Here is a 25,046-nt window from a genome sequence, read left to right as displayed (position 1 = left end):
CTAACCCCCTTCAGGCTGTGTCCATGCAGCCAACCCCAGTCCTCTCCCTGGGATCTGACCTCCGAAGTTGGAGCTTCAGCTCCCAGCACCCACCTGCCCTGGTAGGTGAGGAGACAAGTCTCTCAGGCTGGTGAGTGCTGGTTGACACCAATCACCTGTGGAAGAATCTCTCCACTTTGCCCTCTGCACCCCTATTGTTGCGTTCTCCTTCAGGGCTCTGAAGCTTCCCCCCACCACCCGCCCAGACCCCCATCTCCACCAGTTAACAGGTTTCCTAGTGTGTGGAAACTTTTCCTCCTTCACAACTCCCTCCCAGAGGTCCATGTCCCGTCCTTATTCTTTTGTCTCTGTTTTCTCTTTTTTCTTTTGCCTTACCCAGGTACAGGTGGAGTTTCCTGCCTTTGGGGAGGTCTGAGGTCTTCTGCTGGCACTCAGTAGGTGTTCTGTAGAAGTTGTTCCACATGTAGATGTATTTCTGTTGTATTTGTGGGAAGGAAGGTGATCTCCATGTCTTACTCCTTCACCATCTTGAAGGTCTCCTCCTAAAAGCTACTGTTTTAACTTAATTCCTTTAGCAGCCATTGTAAATGGCAATTCATTAGGTGCTAAATATATATATTATCTATATATATTTATATTTTAATATATATTTTAAAATCTATCAACAAATTTTCCATTGTCATGTTACTATGACTGACTGATTTCTTCAGGTATAAAGTCACTTTGAAAAATGTACATAATCACTTTTTTAAAGTTTTAACATATCATCCAAATAGGAAGTTAATATTTATTCAGCAAAAACTATGTCAATTTGACTGTACTTTCATTGGCTTTAAAGTATAACAAATAAAGTTAATCTTAGCCATACTATATGTTAAAGCCAAAATTATATAATGTGATTAGTGAGGAAGAAATGGAAGATAAAAAATAGAGCTGACAAAGATCCAGGCTGATGATTCAACAATCATAGTGTTAGGTAGGGGAAAAAAAAAAAAAACACAGATTTGAGAGTGAGTTTTCCATTCCCCTTATTAGTAGTGGAAACTTAATCCTTTCTGTGTTCTCAGAAAAAGAAACCACTGTAAAGATGTTGAGGGGATAATTGATGGTAGAAAGATTCGGAGCATTCTGGCAGTAGAGCATACATGTATAATACATTTCAATACTTATTTAGAGGTTGGGATAAGAGAAACAATATTAAATTGCAATGCTCAGTAGGCACAGAAACACATAGTGCTTGCTCTGCTAATTCAAAAATAAAAATTATTAAACCTAACAATACATCTAAATGTTCACAACAAAATGATTCTTCTAGAGACTGATTGTTAAAACATATTGCATAATATTTTCTGGACAGAACTTATTTATAAGTAAGCATTACTTTAGTAAAACTCTGTGCCAACCTAGATCATACTAGGTCACGTTTATGATAGTCTCTGCCTCTTATTTAAAATTCATCACCAAGCTTCTGCAAACTATGGAATTTCTTCCACTTTTATTCTTATAAATTTTTAAGTTTATTTTATTCCAGTAAGTTTAATTGTCATATCTTTTTAGTTATTCTTTCTCTGACTCTTAGCCTTCATTTATCTATCACTAATGTCTACACTAGTGTTCCATTGGATAAATTTGCTTCCTTTTATGATTCATGCTAATAATTATACATAAATATATATTATTCACAAAAAATATAATATATATATTTAACTCTCTCAACAACTCAGTGGGGTAGTGTGATCTATTGAATTATTGCTTCTGTCAATTTTCTTCCTTCTAGTAGACAAAGTATAGTACATCATCAACCTCAGACTTTTACTTGGATCGTGTGACTCACCTTGATCAATAGAGAGAATGTACAAGTGTCAGTGTGTCAACTGAGAACATAGCTTTTCAGAGTTTTGATGTTTCAACTTGCCCCCAGAAATTCTCTTGCTTTCATGAAGACAGTGTATTCCAAATAGTGGTGCCTTTTTCTGCCTATGTTTTAGAAAAAGACTGCAGGTGTCATGAAACAAATCTCCACCAATCTCAGAGGAGCTAACAAAATCTAGATTACTTCTAACGTAACAGGATTGTTCATTGCCAAAGAAAATCTATCTAATGTAAATATGTATTTTAACAGGAAAAAAAGTCTCACAGAGTTCACATGAATTAGTAAATCACCATTTACTCTCTGACAAAAACTCAGGCGTTCAAAAAGTACACAAATTCTTTTTACTCAACATCAGAGTGACTTCTCAACTAAAGAAGCCAAGTTCCTTGAAGAAGTCATTCCTAAATATACAGTAAAAAGGGCAGATAGTTTCCCTCAGCAAGCTTCCTGTCTCCCAAAATCCATCAAGAGCAAAAAAACTCTCTCCATTCTCCTTCCCACAAATACATTTATCTTTATGATGTTCATAATGTAAGTACTCTACTTATTCCATGACTTTATTTTGTGTATATGAGATAATCTGTATCTCCTCATATCAGTGCCTTTCTGGGTTAGAATTTTATTTCAATGTAATTAATATAATTACAGCAGTGGTTACTAAATGGTAAAAAGAATGAATATGTTGCGTTTGGTAGTAGCAATATTTCAACAGACAGACACATAGTTCTCCATAAATCAAGCTTGAAAAATAACTTTCTAACATAAAATCAAAAGCCTTGTTATAAAATAGGGGACCTGGAAGTGCGAGGCCTTGTATTATTGTTTAAGGAAAGGTCAATTATTTCTTATTGCTTAAGGGAAGAAGAAAAGTGAGCAAATATAACATCTATAGACTCCAAGGTATCAGGCCAACTAAGACACCAAAGTGTCCAGGGATCATAAGATATATATATTAGCAACCAAGCACCCAATCACTCATTTGTTTACCTATTCATTTAATCAATAAGCTTGGGCTGCTATAACAAAATACCATAGACTGGGTGGCTCAAACAGGAGAAATTAATTTTCTCATAGTTCTAAGTGTTGGAAGTCTGATTTTAAGATACTAGCATGATTGGATTCTAGTGAGGACCTTCTGCCAGTTTGTAAAATGAGGATATCTCCCTGTGTCCTCACATGTCAGACAGAGACAAACAGACAGGAAGAAAAAGAAAGTTATTTGGTACCTTCTCTTATAAGGGAACTAATCCCATCATGAGGGCCCTACCTTTATCATTTCATCTAAACCTAATTATCTCTCAAAGACTTCACCTCCAAACACTCTCACCCAGGAGGACTGGGATTCATCATAAGAATCTGAGGAGGGCACAATTCAGTCCATAACAAACATGTATTGATCATCTATGTACTAGATACTTTGCTAAGCCCTGAATATATATTGATAAACAAAAGTGTCATATTCCCCACTCTCATGGAACTTTTGGTCCAGAAGGAGGATACAGAAAATAAAGGAAGATACAGAAAATAAAGTTTGAAAGAAATATTCTTGGGAAAATGTAGGCATTATAGTGAGACATCTTAAATACCTGGAGTTGGGGACGGTTTCCTGAAAAAGTGTTCTAAAGTGAATGTGTTCCAAGTGAATGAGTACAGGTTATCCACATAAAGGAGGCAGGATCAAGGCCTAAAGGCAGATGGAATGTTATGTATAGAATTCTTGAGTCCAGGTGGAGTAAGGTGAAATTAAGAATTTGAACTACAAAGTAGCTGAAGCATAGTTTTTTTAATCACACACTGTGATAGGACAGACTGATGAGAAATGATGCAGAGGTTAGCAAGTACCAAATCATTCAAGAACATGTAATGAATGTTAAGAGCCAACTTATACACTAAGAACAAAATCATAGCAATCAATTTTAATTTCCTGGAGAAGAAAGACTGTCTGTAAAACCCATTGTATAGAGTACCTAAAGCAAATTTATTCTCCATAAAGGTGATGAGAAATACAAAAAATATATAATTTCCCCAAATTTATAACATTAATTCAGTTTGAAAATTTGCATTGGTATTATAGTTTCATGGTTCCCTATTAATTTAGTAATAATAATACTTGAATTCAACATTTTGTGAAAGCAACACAGGTACATGACTATGTATGTAATTGAACAAGCAATAAGAAAAAGTCAAATACAACTACTAGCATATAAGTTGCCACAATTAGATGCTGTCATTCATTTATTGGGCAATTTTAATGTATTTATTGAAAATCTACTCTAAGCCTGGCACTAAATAGATGTGATATGTTTATGAATAAAACAATCATCTCCACACTCATGGAGCTTACATTATGGGGGTGGGCAGAGAAAGAGTAAGCATACTAAACAAGTAAATTAAATAGTATGTTAGAAGGTGATGTGTACTTTGGAGAATAGAAATAAGACAGGAAAAGAATATTAGGAGTACCTAGATTAGGAATAGGTGATGGTTGCCATTTTAATGAGATATTCAAGGTAGTCTCATTCAGAAAATGGAATTTGAATTAAACTTGAAGGAGGGAATTAGCTATGCAGATATTGAAGGAAACAACATACAGGCAGAGGGAAAAATATGTCAAGCAGAGGAAGAGCCAGTGTGAAGGTCTTAACAAGGGAGCATTCTCGTATTCAAGGCACTAGAAGGAGGCTGATGTGGTTGGATTGAGTAAATGAGAAGCAAATAATAATAGAAGATGAGGCTTAAAGAGGATCATCTCATGGAGGGCTTTATAGGTTATCGTAGAGGATTTGGCTATTACTATGAATGAAATGCAAAGTCATTGAAGGGTTTTTGAACAGAGAAGTGATAGGATCTAATTTATGTGTAAAATGAATCACTTTAATTATTATGGTTGGCAAAATAATGGGCACTCAGAGATGTCTACATCCTAATACTTGGTATCTATAAATATACTATTGTACCTTACATGACAAAAGGGAATTTACAGATGTGATTAAGTGGATCCAATCTGATCCCCTAAGTGAAGAAATTCAGAAATTGAAGTGGGAAGCAAAAGGCTGGATCAGAGATGCAACATGAGAAGGACTCTATTTGCCATTGCTAGCTTTGAAGATGATGGAAAAGGGCCAGCAACTAAAGAATGAGGTGGCCTCTAGAAACTATGAATTGCTCTTAAGTTATAGCCAGCTCTCAAGATAATGGGGACCTCTGTTCTTAAACCACAAGGAACTGAATTCTGCCAACAACTGGAATAAACAGGAGACAGATTCTCTACTAGTGTCTCCAGGAAGGAGTATGATCTGCCAACACCTTGATTTTTGTCCAATGAGACCTTTACCAAGCTTCTGATCTGTAGAACCATATAACAATAACTTTAATTATTTTATACCACTAAGTCTACAGTGATTTGTTACAGCAGAAAAAAAATACAATTACTGTGTTGAGAAAACGCTTTGGAAGGTGGGAGGAAAGGTGAAACAAAGAGAAGAGTTAGGAAGCTATTGCAGTAATCAGATGAGAAATGATAATTTGGATAAAGGTGGTAGCCATGAATGTGAAAAAGGATCCAATTCTAGCTATCATCTGAAGGTACAGCCAACAGGATTTCCTAACAGATTGGATGTAGAGGATGAGGAAGAATCATAAATAGCCCCAAGACTGATAGCCTAAGTAACTGAAATGATAGAGCTGTCATCAGTTAAGATGGAGAAGACTGTAAGAAGAGCAGGTTTTGGGGAAAGCCCAAGAGATCAGTTGAGGTGTATATTAGACATATGAGTAAAGTCTGAAAGCAAGAAGTTGAATATGCAAGATTGAGCGCATGAGAAAGGACAGGGCTGGTTATAAAATTTGGGTGTAGGTGGCACACAGACTGTTATTAAGATATAGACAGGATGGAACACACATGGAATAAGTGTTGATAGAGCTCCCTTTGGCTAAATATTCTTCTCCAGAAATATTTAATTTTAAAATATATACATTTATTACATTGCTCAATATTCTATAATAACCTAAATAGGAAAAAAAATGAAAAGGAATAGATACATGTATATGTGTAATTGACTTTGCTGTACTCCTGAAACTAACATAACATTGTTAATCAACTATGCTTCAAAATAAAATAAAAATTATATATATATATATATACACACACACACACACATTTGTTAAAGTAACCTATGATATATTTGGAGAAATCATCCTTCCAAATCATTTTCTTTTATCACAGGAAGGATACAAGACCCACAGAGTATGTGGAGTTTTAAAAGCAGGGTGTTTAAGACAGATATAGAAAATACTGGGAGTATTTAGACAGAAGAGACCTAGAAAAAAATAAACTTTTCTTACTGGGCTATTCTTCCTAATTCCTTCTCTGATTACATAAGCACATTAAAAAAAAATTCTGACACCATTCCATGTTAGAAACTGAATCATGCTCAGCACATTAGTCCCTGGGTCATTGCTTGCTTTGCCTTTGGAAAAATGGCTACATTACTTTGTCAAACTTCAGTTCTCCAAATGCTACATGTCCTTGAGAAAGACTGGTAGTAGGTAAACCTTAAATAGGAAAGTCAATCTGAAACAGAAATGAGCAGACTCAGATGTCTTTTCTCCCCACCAAAAAATGCTTAGAATGTGCCAGATGCCATGCTAAATGCTCTGCATGTGTTATTTCACTTAACTCCTCACAACAGTCTCATGAGATGGCATTATAATTACAGGTGAAAAAAATTGGGAGAGACTAATAAATTGCTAAGTGTCATTCACAGAGTTAGAGAATGTTAGAATCAGGATTCAAATGCAAGTGACACCATCTCTAAAGCTTGCTTTCTTAGCTTTCTTGCTATGGTACTAATCCATCACACATTCTTCTAATTTTAAGTCTAATATTATCTTTAAATCTTCCCATTATCTCCATACTTACCACTAGTGCTTAGCTCATTCCCTCTTTACTTTATTTTATCTTATTTTTCTTAATTTATATCACATGTATTGCTTTTCTTGCTCCTAGTTCTGTTTTCTCCCAAAACATCCTCAATGAGCTACCAGAATATTCTATCTCAAAAACAACCCTTTAAAATTTTTCTTGCTTAAAATTCTTTTGTGATGGCTCCCTATATCTTACAAGATGAAGTGCATCATCGTTAATATGTTATAGAAATTCTTCATTTTATACCTTCAGCCTCACATCTCACAAGCCATTCCTGCCTGGCATCTTATGTTCCAGCCACTCAAACAAAATGTACATCCCTGAATATCCTTAAGAATCTGGCAGCTCTGCCACAAACACCACCTGATGCCCCCTTGAATAACTTATATTTAGCATTAAAACTCCCCCTTATAATACTTTCCTTCTATAAAATGAAACATTTATTGAGCATTTACTCTGTGCCACACACTATGCTAGACACTCTTGAAATAATAGATAGAGAATATGACTGTTCTTAATAAATTATGACATGTCTTGGAGACAACCACATAAAATGTAAATGTGATGTTCAGAGTAATGAAAGCTGAGCCTGGGAAATCCTAAATACACTCAGTAATCCTCTCTGTACTCACAACTTTCTTATCATGTCACATTAAAATTACTTGTTAATGATTCTGAAACAATATTTATTGTTTTAGATTATGAAATATTTTTCTAATATGCTGTTAATATCACACCAGAACTCATATGAAATGAGTTGAAATTCATGGATTAATTTACATAACAAATTTTATTTCCCTTTATGAAAATAATGCTATTAATCTATACAAATAAAATAAAAGTGCAAATATAAAAATAACAAGTAATATAATGAATATAACTATTTTTAGAAAACATTTCTTAACTTTTAAAATTTACAACATAAGTCTCTACAAAATAATGTGTTATTCTGGATCAATACATGTGATTTGGATTCTTGTCTAACACTTATCCTGAGAGCTGACTATAACTTTAGGGCAATTCCTAGCTTCCAGAGGCCACCTCATTGTCAAGGATTAATCAAGGACAATCTGGCACAATTAACTTTTTCACATCAAATAGCCTAAAAATGGCAACAAATGGAAATTTGTGAGTGCTATAAACCTTTCAAGTTTGTAAATTACTAAATCTTTCAAAGTTGTATTTTTGTAGGTAAAATTAAACCCTAAGGTCCAGTAGTTAAAATTCTTTAGCTGTAGTCAGTTTATTATACCAAATATTTTGCTTATATACACACATTATGCCTCATATGAGGCATATTACCATATTATTTATATTCACACTTCTATAGTCACAATATATATTCTATATATTTTCACATATTGTCTTAATATATTTTTTAAAATCTATATTTTATGTCTATATTTGCAATATATCATATTTCTATACATATTTTATATATTTGAATTCAATATTGTAAGAAGCCATGGCTCAGAAAATTTGAAGACCTTTCTAGGACTTCAGAGCTAACAAACAGAGCTGGAATCATGTTCTCAGGTTTATCTGACATCAAATGATTCTTTGATCCTGACAAAAAAACATGAAGAGCTGAAAGGATTTGCCCAAGAATTAATCATCTAGTTAATGTTGCAACCTTGATCAGAAAACTAGTTTCTTAAACTAGTTGATGTTCTATTATAATTTTTCATATTAATATGTTGAGAAAAATGTACCTATTGATCAGTATTCTAGATTCTAGCAACATGACTAACTGAGTTATCATAGAACTACCTTTCATTATAAAAAAAAAATTAAAATGCTGGAGAAAACATGACAGTTAAAAAATAACATTATTTTACATGCATTTGTCCAGTTTTCACAGCACCACTTATTGAATAGGCTGTCTTTTCTGAATTGTATATTTTTGCCTCCTTTGTCATAGTTTAGGTGACCATAGGTGTGTGGGTTTATTTCTGGACTTTCTACCTCTTTCCATTGATCTATATTTCTGTTTTTGTGCCCACACCATACTGTCTTGATTGCTTGGAGCTTTGTAGTATAGTCTGAACCCAGGGAGCCTGATTCTTCCAGCTCTGACTTTCTATCTCAAGATTGCCTTGGCTATTCGACGTCTTTTGTATTTCCATACAGATTGTAAAGTTTTTGTTCTAGTTCTGTGAGAAATGTCATTGGTAATTTGATAGGGATTGCATTGAATTTGTAGATTGCTTTGGGTAATATAGCCATTTTCCCAATATTGATCCTTCCAATCCAAGAACATAGTATATCTCTCCCTCTGTGTCATCTTTGATTATTTTCATTAGTACGTTAAGTTTTCTGCATACAAGTCTTTTGCCTCCTTAGGTAGGTTTATTCCTAGGTATTTTATTCTTTTTGTTGCAATGGTAAATGAGACTGTTTCCTTAATTTCTATTTCTGCCCCTTCATTGTTAGTGTATAGGAATGCAAGAGATTTCTGTGTATTAATTTTGTATCCTGCAACTTTATGAAATTCATTGATTAGCTCTAGTAGTTTTCTGGTGGCATCTTTAGGATTTTCTATGTATAGTATCATGTCATCTGCAAAGAGTGGTCGTTTTATTTCTTCTTTTCCAATTTGAATTCTATTTTATTTCTTTTTCTTCTGTGATTGCAATGGCTAGGACTTCCAAAAATAAAATAATGGAAATAAAAACAAAAATAAATAAATAGAAATTAATTAAACTTCAAAGCTTTTGCACAGCAAAAGAAAACTTAAACAAGACAAAAAGACAACCCTCAGAATGAGAGAAAATATTTGCATATGAAGCAACTGACAAAGGATTAATCTGCAAAATACACAAACAGCACTTGCAGCTCAATATCAAAACAACAAACAACCCAATACAAAATTGTGCAGAGACCTGGATAGACATTTCTCCAAAGAAGATATACAGATTGCCAACAAAGACATGAAAGGATGCTCAACATCACTAATCATTAGAGAAATGCAAATCAAAACCAAAATGAAGTATCACCTCACACCGGTCAGAATGACCACCATCAGGTAATCTACATACAATAAATGATGGAGAGGGCATAGAGAGAAGGGAACCCTCTTGCACTGTGGGTGGGAATGTAAATTGATGTTCTCCACTATGGAGAACAGTATAGAGGTTCCTTAAAACACTAAAAAGAGAAATACCATATGACCCAGCAATCCCACTTCTGGGTATATACCCAAAGAAAACCATAAATCAAAAAGACACATGAACCCCAATGTTCAAAGCAATACTATTTACAATAGCCAGGACATGGAAGCAACCTAAATGTCCATCAACAGAAGAATGGATAAAGAAGATGTGGTACATATATAAAATGGAATATTACTCAGCCATAAAAAGGAACAGAATTGGGCCATTTGTAGAGACATGGATGGGCCTAGAGAGTGAAGTAAGTCAGAAAGAGAAAAACAAATGTATATTAAAGCATATATGTGGAATATAGAAAAATGGTATAGATGAACTTATTTGACAAGCAGAAATAGAGACACAGACATAGAGAACAAATGTATGGATACCAAGGGGGAAAGCGGGAGGGGGCGGGGGGGTCAGAGGAATTGGAAGATTGGGATCAACACCTATACACTATTGATACTATGTATAAAATAGATAACTAATGAGAACTCACTGTATAGCACAGGGCACTCTACTTAGTGCACTGTGGTGACCTAAATAGGATGAAATCCAAAAATGAGGGGATATATATATATATATATATATGTATTTATATATATATATATATATATATATATATATATATATACACATATATAAATACATATATATATATACATATATATATATAGCACTGATTCATTTTGCTGTACAGTAAAAACTAACACAACACTGTAAGGCAGCTAAACTCCAACAAAAATTAATTTAAAACAATAAAAAGTAACAATACAGAGTTAGAGAATAACAGAGGTAAATCCCAATTGTCAGAATAAAGCAGGAACTAAAAATCATACTGGTAAAAGTGGTCTGATATCATTTGGTGTCAGATCTGAAAAAGAGCCCCCCAAAACAATATCTAGTGTTTTAATAACCACACAGGGAAATAATAAATAACATTGAACTTGGTCAAGTTCAGAATTGGAGTTGAAAAAACTGTATCAAGCTAGGACCGAAAAAGGCTATGCAACCGTGAAAAGCACCTAAAGCAGTAAAACTGTTTGCTTTTTCTGGGACCCCTGGTGACAAATTTCCTGTGAGAAATTAAGACTCCAAGCATATAAGGTATGCATGTATGCATGTTAAATTCTCCTGGAGATGTGAGACTCCCAAGATAAAGGAATTGACCAAAAAAAAATTTTTAGGACCCTAGAAACCCACAGAGTTCTAGCAGAAAAAAATTAAAATTACACCATAAGGTCAGTTCAACAGGAATGTATGAGATTCTTGAAATATAAAAAGCAAACTCTCCCTAAAAGGGAGTTTTCAATAAACATTTTAAGACAATGTGGAAACCAGTATGAGGGAAAGTCACCCAACACAATCAATAAGAGAACTGAGACATCAAGAAGTAGAAATTATAGACTTATCTAAAATGTACTATGGTACATTTAAAATGTTTTAAGAGATGGAAGGGAAACCACAATGAACAAGAATAAACACAGGGGGAAAATTGTCACCTAATTTGAAAATATTAAGAAAATAACATCTTAAATATGAAAGCTAATGTAATAAATAAAAGTAGATTCTAAGTGGATTAAAAAGCAGATAACTCATAACTGGATAATTAGAAGTCACAGCTAAGAAAATTGCCCAAAGAAAGAGAAAGAGATAAAAAGATTGCTTATATGAAAGAAATATTACAAAACTCTGAAGACAGAAGTTCTAACATACGTCTAATGAGAGTTTCAGTGAGATGCAATAGAAATAATGAAAGAAATGTAATACTTGAAAAGACAGTGCCCTTGGTCTTCTAATTCCAGCAACAATAGATTAACATAGTTTGACTAGTAAATCTTATTGAGGAAAGCCACCATAACAGGGCAAAATATTTTTTAAAATTATATGGAAGGCAGAATACAAATAAAATAGTAAGTAATGAGGTTAAGGGAAATTCTGAGAATGAAATCTGTATTTTGAAATGCTTTTCCCTGGGAGTGTTTGGCACAACTTTGAGCAGGACATCTGATAGACTCAGGTCTTGGAAATAAAAGTGGAACCTAGATACTGACAAAGGCAAAAAGCATGACTCTTTTCCCATCTGAAGGGCTGCATGCTGGGAGTAAAGATTAACTAGACATAATTCAGAAGTTGTCCAGCTTTAGGCAAGTAAATTTCTAACTCTCAAAAATTCTGACTCTCTGACTTTGGATTAAAGTGACTTTAGATTGCCAGTGCCACCAAATAATGAAAATAAAATCCTCTCTGAAAAAAGATTCCTAGAACTCAAATTATTGCAACAATTACTTTTCCAAATGTAATTTCCAATTTGAAAAGATAATGGCTTAGAAATTTCTTAAAACAATCCATAAAATACAAGAAACCATGAATTAAAGAAGCCCTATGAACCTGTAGACTGAAAAATTTTAAAAGAAGTTTAACATAGAAACATCACAGGGAAATTTCTGAAAACCAAAGTCAGTGAGGTAAAACACATAATACTTTTAAAGGAAAAACAATTAGACTAACAGTTAAGTTCTCACCAGAAAAAACAAAAGCAAGAAGACAATGAAATAAATATTTTCAGTCCCTAATTCCTTACACAGTAAACAAAATAGAAATTAAAATTTCAGGAAAAAAGTGAAAAAATATTGTTCAGAAATGGACAAGTAATAAATAAAATACCAAAATATTTCCTTTGGGCTAAAGAAAGATGATTCAATATGGAAGATAGAAAAGTGAAGAAGAAATAGCAAACAGTACAATGATAAATATATGGATAAATGAAGTTTATTTTTTCAAGCAAAATTTCTTTAAAAATGCATTATTTTCCTAATTGTATTGAATAGCTACTTGGGAAAAATAAGATGACTGTATGTGTGTCTGTATATTTCTGAATTCCATTCTTCCACGGGTCTAATTGTCTTTCTATTCCAATACCATACTCTATTGGTTTCTGTTATTTTACATATATCCTTAAATTTTCCTTCTGAAGGTGATTTGACTCCTCCAAGTTCTTTTCATTCCAGCTAAATTGAGCAATCTTAGTGTCAATTTTAATCTTAGTGTCATTTTACAGCAAAAATGCTTGTTGGAGTTTTTATTGTGATTGTATTCAATTTAAAGATCTTCGCATAACACAGGGAGATCAGCTTGGTGGTTTGTGACCACCTAAAGGGGTGGGATAGGGAGGGTGGGAGGGAGGGAGACGCAAGAGGGAAGAGACATGGGAACATATGTATATGTATAACTGATTCACTTTGTTATAAAGCAGAAACGAACACACCATTGTAAAGCAATTATACACCAATAAAGATGTTTAAAAAAAAAAACATCTTATGGGAAAGACTTGATAACTTAAAATATCCATGACCATCATATTTCACTTTCAGTTTGTTTTTCATTTCTCTTAGAAATTTTGGGGTTTTCAGTGTATAGGTCTTTATACATTTTATTTATTTCAATGTATTTTTGGACTTTGATTTTGCTCAGAATTTTTTTTTGCAATTATCATCATAGAGATCTTGTCAGTCATTGAATTCATTTCTAAGTATTCTGTATTTTCTGATTCTATTAAAATGGTATTGTTTATTTCTTTTTCCAAATATTTCTTGCTGATACATAGAAATGAACATTTTTGTATGTTGACCTGTGTTGAAAATAAATCACTATTAGTTTTAAGGTTGTTTCAATACCTTCCTTAGGATATTTTTATATACACAATAAGACAATCTATGAAGAAAGGTTTATTACTCTTTCCAAACTTTATGTCTTTTATTTGAGCACTTCATAAGTATTATCATTTTTTGTGTAAGTTTGGATTTAATTTACTAAAATTATGTTGAGGTTGTTAGCATCTGTGTTCATGAGAAATACTAACTTTCTCACCTTCTAATATCTTTATCTACTTTTGGTATAAGGATTAAACTGACCTCATAAAAAAGGTTGAGAAGTTTTCTATTTTCCTCCATTTTCTGCAACAGTTTGTATAAGATTGCTGTACTTCCCTGGTGGCACAGTTGTTAAGAATCTGCCTGCCAATGCAGGGTACACGGGTTCAATCCCTGGCCCTGGTAGATCCCACATGCCGCAGAGCAACTAAGCCCATGCACCAAAACTCCTGAGCCCGCATGCCACAACTACTGAAGCCCCCACACCTTGAGCCTGTGCTCTGCAACAAGAGAAGCCACCACAATGAGAAGCCTGCTCACCACAATGAAGAGGAGCCCCTGCTCGCTGCAACTAGAGGGAGCCCATGCACAGCAATGAAGACCCAATGCAGCCAAATTAATAAATATATTTATTTTTTAAAAAAATTGCTGGCATTTCTCCCTAAGTGATAGAAATCACCAATGAATCAATCTGAACTTGGGATTTTCTTTGTGGAAAGATATTTAATTACAAATCCAATTGTTTTCACAGATACATGGCTATTCACTTTTTTTTTTTTTTTTTTTTTTGCGGTACAGGGTCCTCCCACTGCTGTAGCCTATCCTGTTTCAGAGCACAGGTTCCGGACATGCAGGTTCAGCGGCCATGGTTCACGGGCCCAGCCGCTCCGCGGCACGTGGGATCTTCCCAGACCGGGGCACAAACCCGTGTCCCCTGCATTGGCCAGCAGACTCTCAACAACTGTGCCACCAGGGAAGCCCGTTATTCACATTTTTTAAAAAAATCTTCTTTTGTAATTTTTGGTCACTTTTTTTTTTTTTTTTTTTTTTTTACATTTGGACCATTTTTAAAGTCTTTGTTGAATTTGTTACAATATTGCTTCTGTTTTGTTTTTTTTGGCAACGAGTCATATGGGATCTTAGTCCCCCAACCTGGGATCACACCCCCTGTATTGGAAGGCGAAGTCTTAACCACTGGACCACCAGGGAAGTCCCTGGTCACATGTTTTTCAAATAACTTATCTGTTTCATCAACATTTTCTAATTTATTGGGATAATTTACTCATAAAATATTGTTATCCCTTTAATTTCTATAAAGTTTAATAATTCATTTATGATATTGGTTATTTGAATTTTCCCTTTCTAGAGATTTAACAATTTTATTAATATCTTAAAAGAACAATCTTTTGGTTTTATTGATTTTTCTCTATTGTTGGTTTGTTTTCTAATACACTGATTTCTGTTCATGTCTTTATATACCTTTATTATTTCCCTCATTTTACCCTTGTTTTGGTTTGATTTGCCCTTACTTTATAGCTTCCTATTGCTGATTGATTTAAAACCTTTATTATTATCTAATATAAGCATTTAAAACTACAATCTCCTCTGAACACTATTGGTACCTCACAATTATAAAATGTTGTAATGTTATTTTCATTCAGTTCATAATGTTCTATAAATTCCCTGATTAAGTTTTCTTTGACGCATGGATTATTAGAAGTATTTTGTTTAGTTTCCAAATATGTGGGTGTTTTCTAATCATTTTATTATTCTTGATTTCTAATTTAATTCTATTTTGGTTTGGATATACTCTATAACTTCCAATATCTTAAAATTGAAACTTGTTTTATTGTTCAACATATCAACTTCCTTGAGAATATTCCATATGCCATTGGGAAAATAATGTGTATTGTGCAGGTATTAGGTATAATGTCTTAAAAATGTCCATTCTATAAAGTCAAATTTTATTTGACTGATCGGTCATGTTACCATTGGAGAAGAATTTCAAAGCTATATCCTCAATGTTTTTTTCTAACAATTGTTCTATCAGTGACAAAGAGGGGGGCTTTCAAATATCCAACCATGCTTGTGTACTTGTCTATTTCTCCCTTTATTTCCATCAGTTTTTCTATCATACATTTTGAAGTTCTCCTTATAGATGCACACATATTTAGATATTTATATAATATTCATATAGTTGGATTTAACTCACTGTCTTGTTATTCATTTTAAACTATTCAATTATTTTTCTTTCTTCATCCTCATTTTCTGCCTTTTTAACTGATCAATTCTTTATTGTTATATTTGATCCTTTCTGTTAGATTGTTTCATATAATTTATTAGTTTATTTACAATTGACATTTATTATAATATAAAATATTCATAGCAGATTTCTTCTTTGCAAAAATATTCAAAATAATTCAAATATTTATCAAGATAATGGATGAATATATATTTTTACAATAAAATAATATAAAACATTGAAAATGAATTAACCAAACTTACATAAGACTTCACAAGTATTAAGGTGGAAAAAAGGTAGTATAGTTCAACAGTTCAACTTGTATATAAAATATTAGAACAAAAATACTTTGCTTTAAATATTAGCACATATAGTGCAATTAAATAAAATCAAAAGAATAGTAAACAAAATATTAAGAATAGTGGTTACCTGTGTGGAAGAGGGATGGTAACAATTAGATCAGTAAGGATATAATACACGATAGCTTCAATAAGTGTATTAAAGTTATAATCTTGTAACTAGATGGTAAGTACAACTATGTTCATTATGTTATTATTACTATTTACAATAGTTTTGCATTTAAGTATATATATTCTTTAGCAGGCATAACATTTCATAATAAAATAAAAAATGATAAAAATGAGTAAGCATATTTATATTCAGTGAAGAGTAGATTTCAAAAGAATATATAAAATGTGATGACATTTATGTATATTTCAAAAAATAAGTGAAAATACTATATTTCTGGATACATATAGATATATGAAAACATTGTGTAAGATTACACACACCTCTTTCAGTTTTTTAGTGCTATGTAACAAATCACCTTAAAACTTGATGGCTTGAAACAATTTATTAATTTTGTCATGTTCTGTGAGCTGATTGGGCTCATTTGGATGGTTTATGCTTGGACTTTTCTTAGGGCTGCCAAAGTACAGCAGCTGGGTTGGAGTCACTAGAAAGTTCTGTGCCTGGATACTCCTTGTTCTTTTTCTTCACATTCCAGGGCCTCTCCATGGAACTTAACTTCTCACAACGTGGCAATCTCAATTGTGTCATACTTCTTACATGGTGGCTGGCTTTTATGAGTCAGGAAACAGAAAGTGCAAGCCAGTTGAAGACTGCTCAGAACTGACTTAGCATCACATCTGCCATTGGTCAAAGCAGTCTCAGCAGTTGCTCTGATTCAAGGGGAAGAAGCAATAAGCTCTATCTCTTATTGCAACCTTTTCACAGTCACATTGAGAAGCACATGTAAGATGCCGGATATTACTGTGGCCATTTTTGTAAAATACAATCTGCCACAACACTTATTTCAGGCTAATGGTAACCATAGCATAGGCAGGGAGAGGAGAAATGAAATAGATAATGTTAAAAGGAGAACTTTAACCCCGCCTGCATTCTTTTATCTTTTAAAAATGAAATATCTGAAGTAAATGTGACAAAGCAGCTTGTGAGTACACAAATATTTATGATATTGTTCTCTATACATTTTACACTTAGAGTATTAAAGCATTTTATAATTTTCCAACAACATATATGATATTTCAGAAAAAAAAACATTCTAGGTTTCAGAAGATGGAAGAAACTTGTTATATCTTAAGTTTACCTGTATCTAAGGTGTCACAGTACTACGAGTCAGAAATTTTAGTTTTGGATATTTTTAAAATATTTCAGTTCTAGATTATTTTTTGAAGAAGCTAAAAGATCATTTTATCTTCAAAATATATAAGTATGAACTGTGTAATCACTGTTTTTTTCCAAATGAAATATTGTTGAATAAGTCTTGATTTTAAATTCTTTCATGAAGTTATATAAAAAGTACAATGACATGTCTGTAAGGTTTATAGCATGCTTTTATAAAAAGTTACATACTTTTATACTTTTCTTATAAAAATAGAACTGCAATTTAAATATGTATTCCATTTTAGAACATTAGGTAATTAACTGATTTTACTGTTTTCTAATACTTTCATTCACTAATCACTGCAAGAATCTGAAGAACATTACAACTCTGTAAGAAATGAAAAATCATGGGAGTCAGCTAAGGATAGTCATAGAACATGGCTTGCATTTTAGTATAGCACTGGTTTGGAAAAGATCTAAAAGTATTCAATCAAAAATAGTTCTAAGAGTCACTGGTTCTAGGGGAAGGATTTAGTCATTTTATAAGTTGTTTTTCTGATATTTACTGCTATGCTTTATTTTCCACATAATCTAAAACAGTCTTATGGACACAGAATATGGTTTTTGTGTCAGGCATGCATAGTCCTGAGAACATTGGTTAAAGAAGGACCTGTGTAGGTCACTATTTCCCTTTTCCTAGCATTCCTTGAATAGATACACTACATTTACTGGTCAAATGAAAATGGAATCTTTTGCTTTAATATGGAGAAATCTTGTTTCTCCTCCTTTGCTACTTGTATGCAGTCACAAGACTCTTGGTGACAAAGACACAAAATTAGCAGCATTTTATCTTTTAGCACTGTAACTTTCTCAGCCTGAAATTTGATTTAAGCCAATACATGAATTGCAATTTGAGAAAGAAGCAATGAAATAACATAAACTCCAATAAATATTAAAATTTAAATTAAAAATAAAAATTATGAAAATGAAATCTTCCTTGAAGAATGAGAATATCATCCAGTTTTCTTTACAATTTTATTCACAAATTCAAGTGAGCAGGAAATTTAAGTGTATTTTTCTGATTTAAAATCATTCCAATTTTGAGAGCTTATCCTGCTGGATAGGAGAAACTTAATGTTATTCAGTTTCCATCTCCCCTTTCCTCTGCTTTTGCCTAAATTTTGGTGGTCTTATGTAGAGCTGAGGTGTTGGAGGAGGGGTCATTCTGCATTCAAGTCATTTATACTCAAAGGTATCTGTGGAGATTCCTCTCCTCCCATCTGGACTGGGATATTTACAAGTTGCCTCAGTGATGCCCCTCATTTCCATAAATATCCTTCAGGTCTGAGAGATCTTTCATACATTTCTCCTTCACCATTGAGAGCTAGAACTTAATTCTGGTGCTTCTTTCCTTTGCTCTGGACTATGGATATCTCTGTGAGATCATCTGTTGTCTTCATCTTCCTAGACACCCCATATAGACAGTCCTTATATCCAACAAATAGACAAAGAAGTCCTATCAATTAATAAGAAAAATACAGATAAACCAGTATAAAATTGAACAGATCTTAAAAGGGTACTTCAAAAGAGGATATTTAAATGAAGCATGTGCCAATATATTCAATACTATTAGTTATCAGAGAAATACAAGTTAAAATCATAAGCTACCATTACATATATAGTATAGATAATTTTTTTTAATGTAAAAGCTGTTACATGTATAAAGCAACCAGATCTCCCTTTTGCTGATGGGATTACAAGTTAGTGGTACTACTTTTAAGCTTTCTGACAATATAATCTATGAATAAATATATGCATAAACCATGACCCTATAATTTTTATTTATCTATTAATCTATCTACCCACCCAAGCAAATGTACAAGTGTGACCAAATATGCATTATTCATAATATCCAAATTTATATCGGCAGTATAATGGATAAATAAGTATGGTATATTCATTGAATAGAGTACTATAGATCAATAAGCTTCAAAATGTGATTCCTGGGCCAAAAGCATCAGTACCAATTGAGAATAGTTGAGACTCAGTACCACTTGTTATAACTGCAAATTCTTAGTCCCCACTCCAGACCTACTGATTTGGAGACTCTGGAGGTGGGGCTTCAGATTTCAGTTTCTGACAAACCCTCCAGGTAATTCAGATGCATGCTTAGCTTTAGAAGCACTATTCTAAGTGCAAAAAGAATATATATATATATATATATATATATATATATACATACATATATATGCAAAAAATCAATTTATGTAAAAAATCTGCTACATGCCATATACTGAAAAGAAATCTATTCTTAAAGACTGAGAGGGAACATGAAGGAACTCCTGGTGTAATTTTCTATTTAGATGCTAGCTACAAGGTATTTACCTTGGCAATATTCATAAATATACACACTCATAATTTGTTAATTATATATATAAAATAATAAAATGGCAAAAATATAGTGCCCCAATGCTCAGTTCTTTTTATATCACATACCTAATAATATGTGATTATTATCTCCTTTAAATTGAATATCATCCTCCCACATGAATGTTAAAATTTATTTGTTTTTTAAAAAGACAGTTTACTTTAAGAAAATTCATCTAGCCAATTATTTATTTTGTACTTTGAGCGTTTGCTTGTATGTATGTTAGATTTTAACAAAAACTTTACTGGAAAATAAATTAAATATTTTCTCTCAATAGTCTTTCATGTCAAAATTGTTCATCAGATGGTACTGATGGCTTTATTTGTTGACCACTACCATGTGGTAGGTACTTCACACATGTCACTTTATTAAACCTTGTTATGAAATGAATAGTATTCCTATTTTAGAAATAAAAGTACTGAGGCCTAGAGAAACTGTACAATGTCCTCAAAAAGTAAGTGGCAAACTCAGGATTGGAAATCAAGTCTGTCTAATTACAAGTTCATAATCCTTCTACAGTACCACATCATAACAGTAGATGCACAAAATAATAATTAAATCTACCTGGAATAAGATTATAAGAAAGGTAAATGAGGTTGACAATACTAGGAACATCATATATTCTCCATGAACTAGCCAAGATTATAGATTATCAGAGTTGGATGGCATCTTGAATGTCATCAAATTAGATCATTTTAAATTCCCTTTGAAATCACCTCCACGTACTGGGAACTTGGTTCTTGTAAGCTTGCCCTTCTTTTTACAACTCTTTTTATTAGAAAAAAAATCTTATATTGAGGCCAAATACATTTCTTTGTGCCTTATAACCAATGGCTACAATTCTGCCTATTATAGTTGAATGAAAATGTTTATTTACATGACAGAATATCAAATATTCAACGAAAGCCATTTATTTGTTCCTTGAGTCTACTTTTTCCTTGGTTCCTCCCACTTTTTTCAGTATTACCTGCTTTCAGAGTCAGTTCATAATCCTGATCTTTCCCTTCTGACTGCTTCAATTTGTTTATATCCTTTTAAAAGAATCTTCATACTTAGGTGTTGCCTAAGAAGCAAAGCAGAGCAGGAACACTTCTTTTTCCAAATCTCAAGTGCTTTTCATTACACCAGAGAATTGTAAGAACTAAAAGAAAGAAACTATTATTTTTTTGTTTTAAGATATACTTCATAGAATTCTAAGAACTAAAAAGAAAGGACCTACCCAATTTTCTTTAACATATACTTCAGTTTGGATCACGTCCTTGTAAGAGTTTCAGCAGAGGCGAGATTTTAATAATTATGATTATAGATATGGAAATATGTCATCCTCAGTTGTTCAAAACAGTTTTATCAAAGTAATGATATGATCCAGTATAACCCATGTTAGAGTCCTAAATAGAATGTCTGACAGTTAACATGTGCACTAGATAAATGTTTTCCCTTTGTTAAGTCAGCTTCCTTACTAATAAAAATGGCCTGAGTAGATTAAGTAAAAAAAAATTATGAAAGTAACAGTACTTAATACATAATGGATTAATTTCCCCTTTCCACAGTTTTCAAAAAGACACAAATACAGGACTAGCTTAATCAAATGGTAAACATCACTATCACTATCATAACCATCAAAACTATCATCATTATCATCACTATCACACACATTTGTTGCATACTTACTGTGTGCCAGACACTTTCCCAACCCTTTTCATGTTTTATCTCATTTTATTAAGATCGTATATTAACGTCCTACAGTAGCTTTATGTATTAATCCTGTTTTACATATGAGGCAACTAAGACACAGAAAAGTTAATAATGATGTGTCATTGTTTATGTCAAGGTAGTAAATGGTGATGTACTGTTCTATCCTACAGGTTCTAAGAACTTTATCAATAAAATAAAGCTCTAAGTCTGTCTTCATTACCAATACATTTGGCCATGCATGCTCACTCCTAATCAAAGAGTTATGGAGCACATTACTATGGGCCAAGCCTTTAATAAATAAACAGAACTAAAACAGAATCTATTCTTCTACGGAGCTTACACCCTAGAGGTGACAGTGATATTAATGCAGTTGAACCAAAAGAACAAAAGGAAATTATAATATGCCATGATATATTCTATAGAATAGTAGAAAGCTCATAGAAGGAGTTAATGGTCAAAAAGAGTCAGGAGGCAAAATCTTTCCAAGAAAGAAAAACATAAATTGTAAATACCTAAAATCTAGCAAAAAAATTGTGATTTTAGGTAACTTTTAAATTAGTTTTATGTAAGCAAAGCATGGAATTTAAAAAAAGGCCCTCACATGTGATGAGGCTGGAAAGGTAAGTAGAGGCCAAATCTAGACATAATGCCTACAAGTTTTGGACTTTACCCTAAAAGTGATGTAGAGCTTCGAAAGATTTTTGTCATGGGAATATTGCGAGTAGTTTGAGACTTTATAATATCTTTCAGACAGTGTTGTAGAAATTGATGAAGAGGGGGAGTGAAAAGCATTGGAAAAAGTGGTCTCAAGAGAAAAGGACTAGTAATCTGTGGAATTTCTGCAATTAAAAAAATCATGAGGTACTAAAGAGGGAGGATAGAGAGAATGGGGCCAGTATGAGGCACATTAATAAAAATGAACCTATAAGACATGGTGACTGGATTTGTGTGTGCGTGTTTTTGTGTGTGTGTAAGTGTGTGTGTATTTGGGGTGTGAGGAGGTGAAATAATGGAAAAAAATGAAGGATGAGTCCCATTTTGTTAAAATGCACCTACCTTGATGATGCCTTTAATCTTGTTTTCCTTCTTAAATGTAATAACTTGTAGATATTAGGAGCCCTTTTCTTATTTTCTCCTACCTATGCTTGTCTCCTCTCAAAGGTGAAACCCTATTCTCCCAACCAGAGTTTCACTAATTTTCAGAATAATTCCCCAGTTTTCAGAATAAAACAAACTAGAGAAGGGAAATACTTAAGCAATTTCAGATTCAGATTTAAATCACTTTCCCAGGCATACAGAACCCCTGTTAACCACCAATGAACTGTTTTTCCTGAGTCAACCCCCTGTCAGGCCAACTAGGGACATCAGGCCCCAGGGCTCATTACTGGGTTTTAAGAATTTTCTCTGCTTCCCTCTAACCTGGAGCACAGCCATTGCTGACCAATGACTTCTCTCAGGTCACATTTTTCATCTTATGCTCTTTTTCCAATAATGAGACTCTTGCATCTAAGATCAGGTGCCTATGTTAACACATAATTCTGCCTATCTGGTTTTGATTTTGGCTCCCTTTTTCACATGCTTATTTTTGTAACCTGCTTAGTATTTCAGACCTCTCCTAAGACAGTCACACTTCTGCTAGGTCCACACCCCTGGAACTAAAACACTGTCAGCAATTCCTCATCCTGGAGCGAGGAACTAGTTACCTATTTTTCACATGTCCCCACAACTGTCTTTCTGGAGCTCTGAATATCTCCTGATTGCCTTTTCAAGGATCATTTTTCGCTGAGGGAACATCTTGGTATAGTTTCACTATTGATGCTGATCATATACTTGAGAAATAATTTGGGACTAGAATGCTCCAAGGACACAATAATGTCCATTGGCAGCTGACCTAGTCTAGCCCTAGGCCCCAATCTTATTCTGTTTCACCTTTTTGTGACCATGCAGTTATGCCCTGTCAGTCCACTCTGAGATGTGATAGGCATCATCTGTAAATTTTCCTTTCCATCCTATAGAATATCAAACACATAAAAGGTCTCTGAATTATTAAAAAGGAATAAAGTGTTATTCTGAATATATTATGGATAAAAATACACTATCATAAGAATCAATTATAGCATACACATGCCTGGCTTCTTTGTAATTATCTTAAAGGAGACTAACTTTATAAAACAGCTATAGTAAATAGTGTTTGTTTGCAAAACAGTTCATTTTAAATTTATTTAAATTTGAATTACTCTATATGTGATCTGAAAAAAAATTCCTATCTCCTCTCTCTTCCAAACCACATCCATTGATTAGTCCAAAAATATGCTGGAGTGGCAAGGATGTAGAGACACTGGAACCCTTATACAAAGTTGGTGGGAATGTAAAATGGTGCAGCTACCTTGGAAAATAGTTTGGCAGTTCCTCAAAAAGTTAAGCATAGTGTTATATGATCCAGAATTCTACTCCTAAAAAACATATGTTTACACAAAAACTTGCATATAAGTTCATAGCAGCATTATTTATAATAGCCAAAAAATAGAAGAAATGTACATGCTCATCAACTGCTCAATGGATAAATAAAATCTGTCATATTCGTACAATGGAATATTATTCAGCTAAAAACGAATGGAATACTGATACATGCTACAATGTAGATGAAACTTCAAAACCTCATGCTGAGTGAAAGAAGCCAAGCTAAAGATATGCCACATGTTGTATAATTTCATTTATATTAAATGTCCATAGTAGAGAAATCCATAGAAACTGAAAGCAACTTAATGTTTGCCCATGGAGGGGGTAAAGGGGGAAGAGAGTAACTACTAAGGGGCACAAGATTTCTTTGGGGGTTGATGAAAATATTCTGGAATTAAAAAGTGATGATGGTCACACAACCTTGTAAATATCCTAAAAACCAATGAATTTTATACTTCAAATTGGTGAATTTTGTACTTCAAAATGCTGAATTTTATAGTATATGAATGACATTTCAAAACATAATAAATCAGAATAGGGCCAGTGTGCAATATAATATGTGAAATATTTGGAAATATCATAAAAAGTTAACTTGATTAGAGAATTTGAAAAAAATAGATACAAATTGACCCTTAAAGCCTTAAATCAGAATGTATTAGACTTCTGTACTTTACTTTTTCTTTATGATCATATTATTTCCTGAAACCTAAAAGTAGTTGCAAATTCCTAGGGATTTTCAGAGCATTACAGAACTTCCTCATCTGAAAGATAATTTAAAAATTTAAAGAACACTATGGTTCCACTTATTCCTTGTTTATTTCTTTTTGCTGGATTTGGATTGTTGTTTCATTCCATAGGAGGAAAATTCTCTAAATCAATTTTCAGAGTTGAAAAAAAAGTACAATAATGTAATCCAATCCTCTTATTAAAAAGATAGAGAAACTAAGATCTATTATATGTTAACTGAGTTGATGTCCACTAGTATAAAGTTAG

This window comes from Mesoplodon densirostris, chromosome 7 (assembly GCF_025265405.1).
Source record: "Mesoplodon densirostris isolate mMesDen1 chromosome 7, mMesDen1 primary haplotype, whole genome shotgun sequence".
Lineage (NCBI taxonomy): Eukaryota > Metazoa > Chordata > Mammalia > Artiodactyla > Ziphiidae > Mesoplodon > Mesoplodon densirostris.
This window is presented reverse-complemented; position numbering follows the sequence as displayed.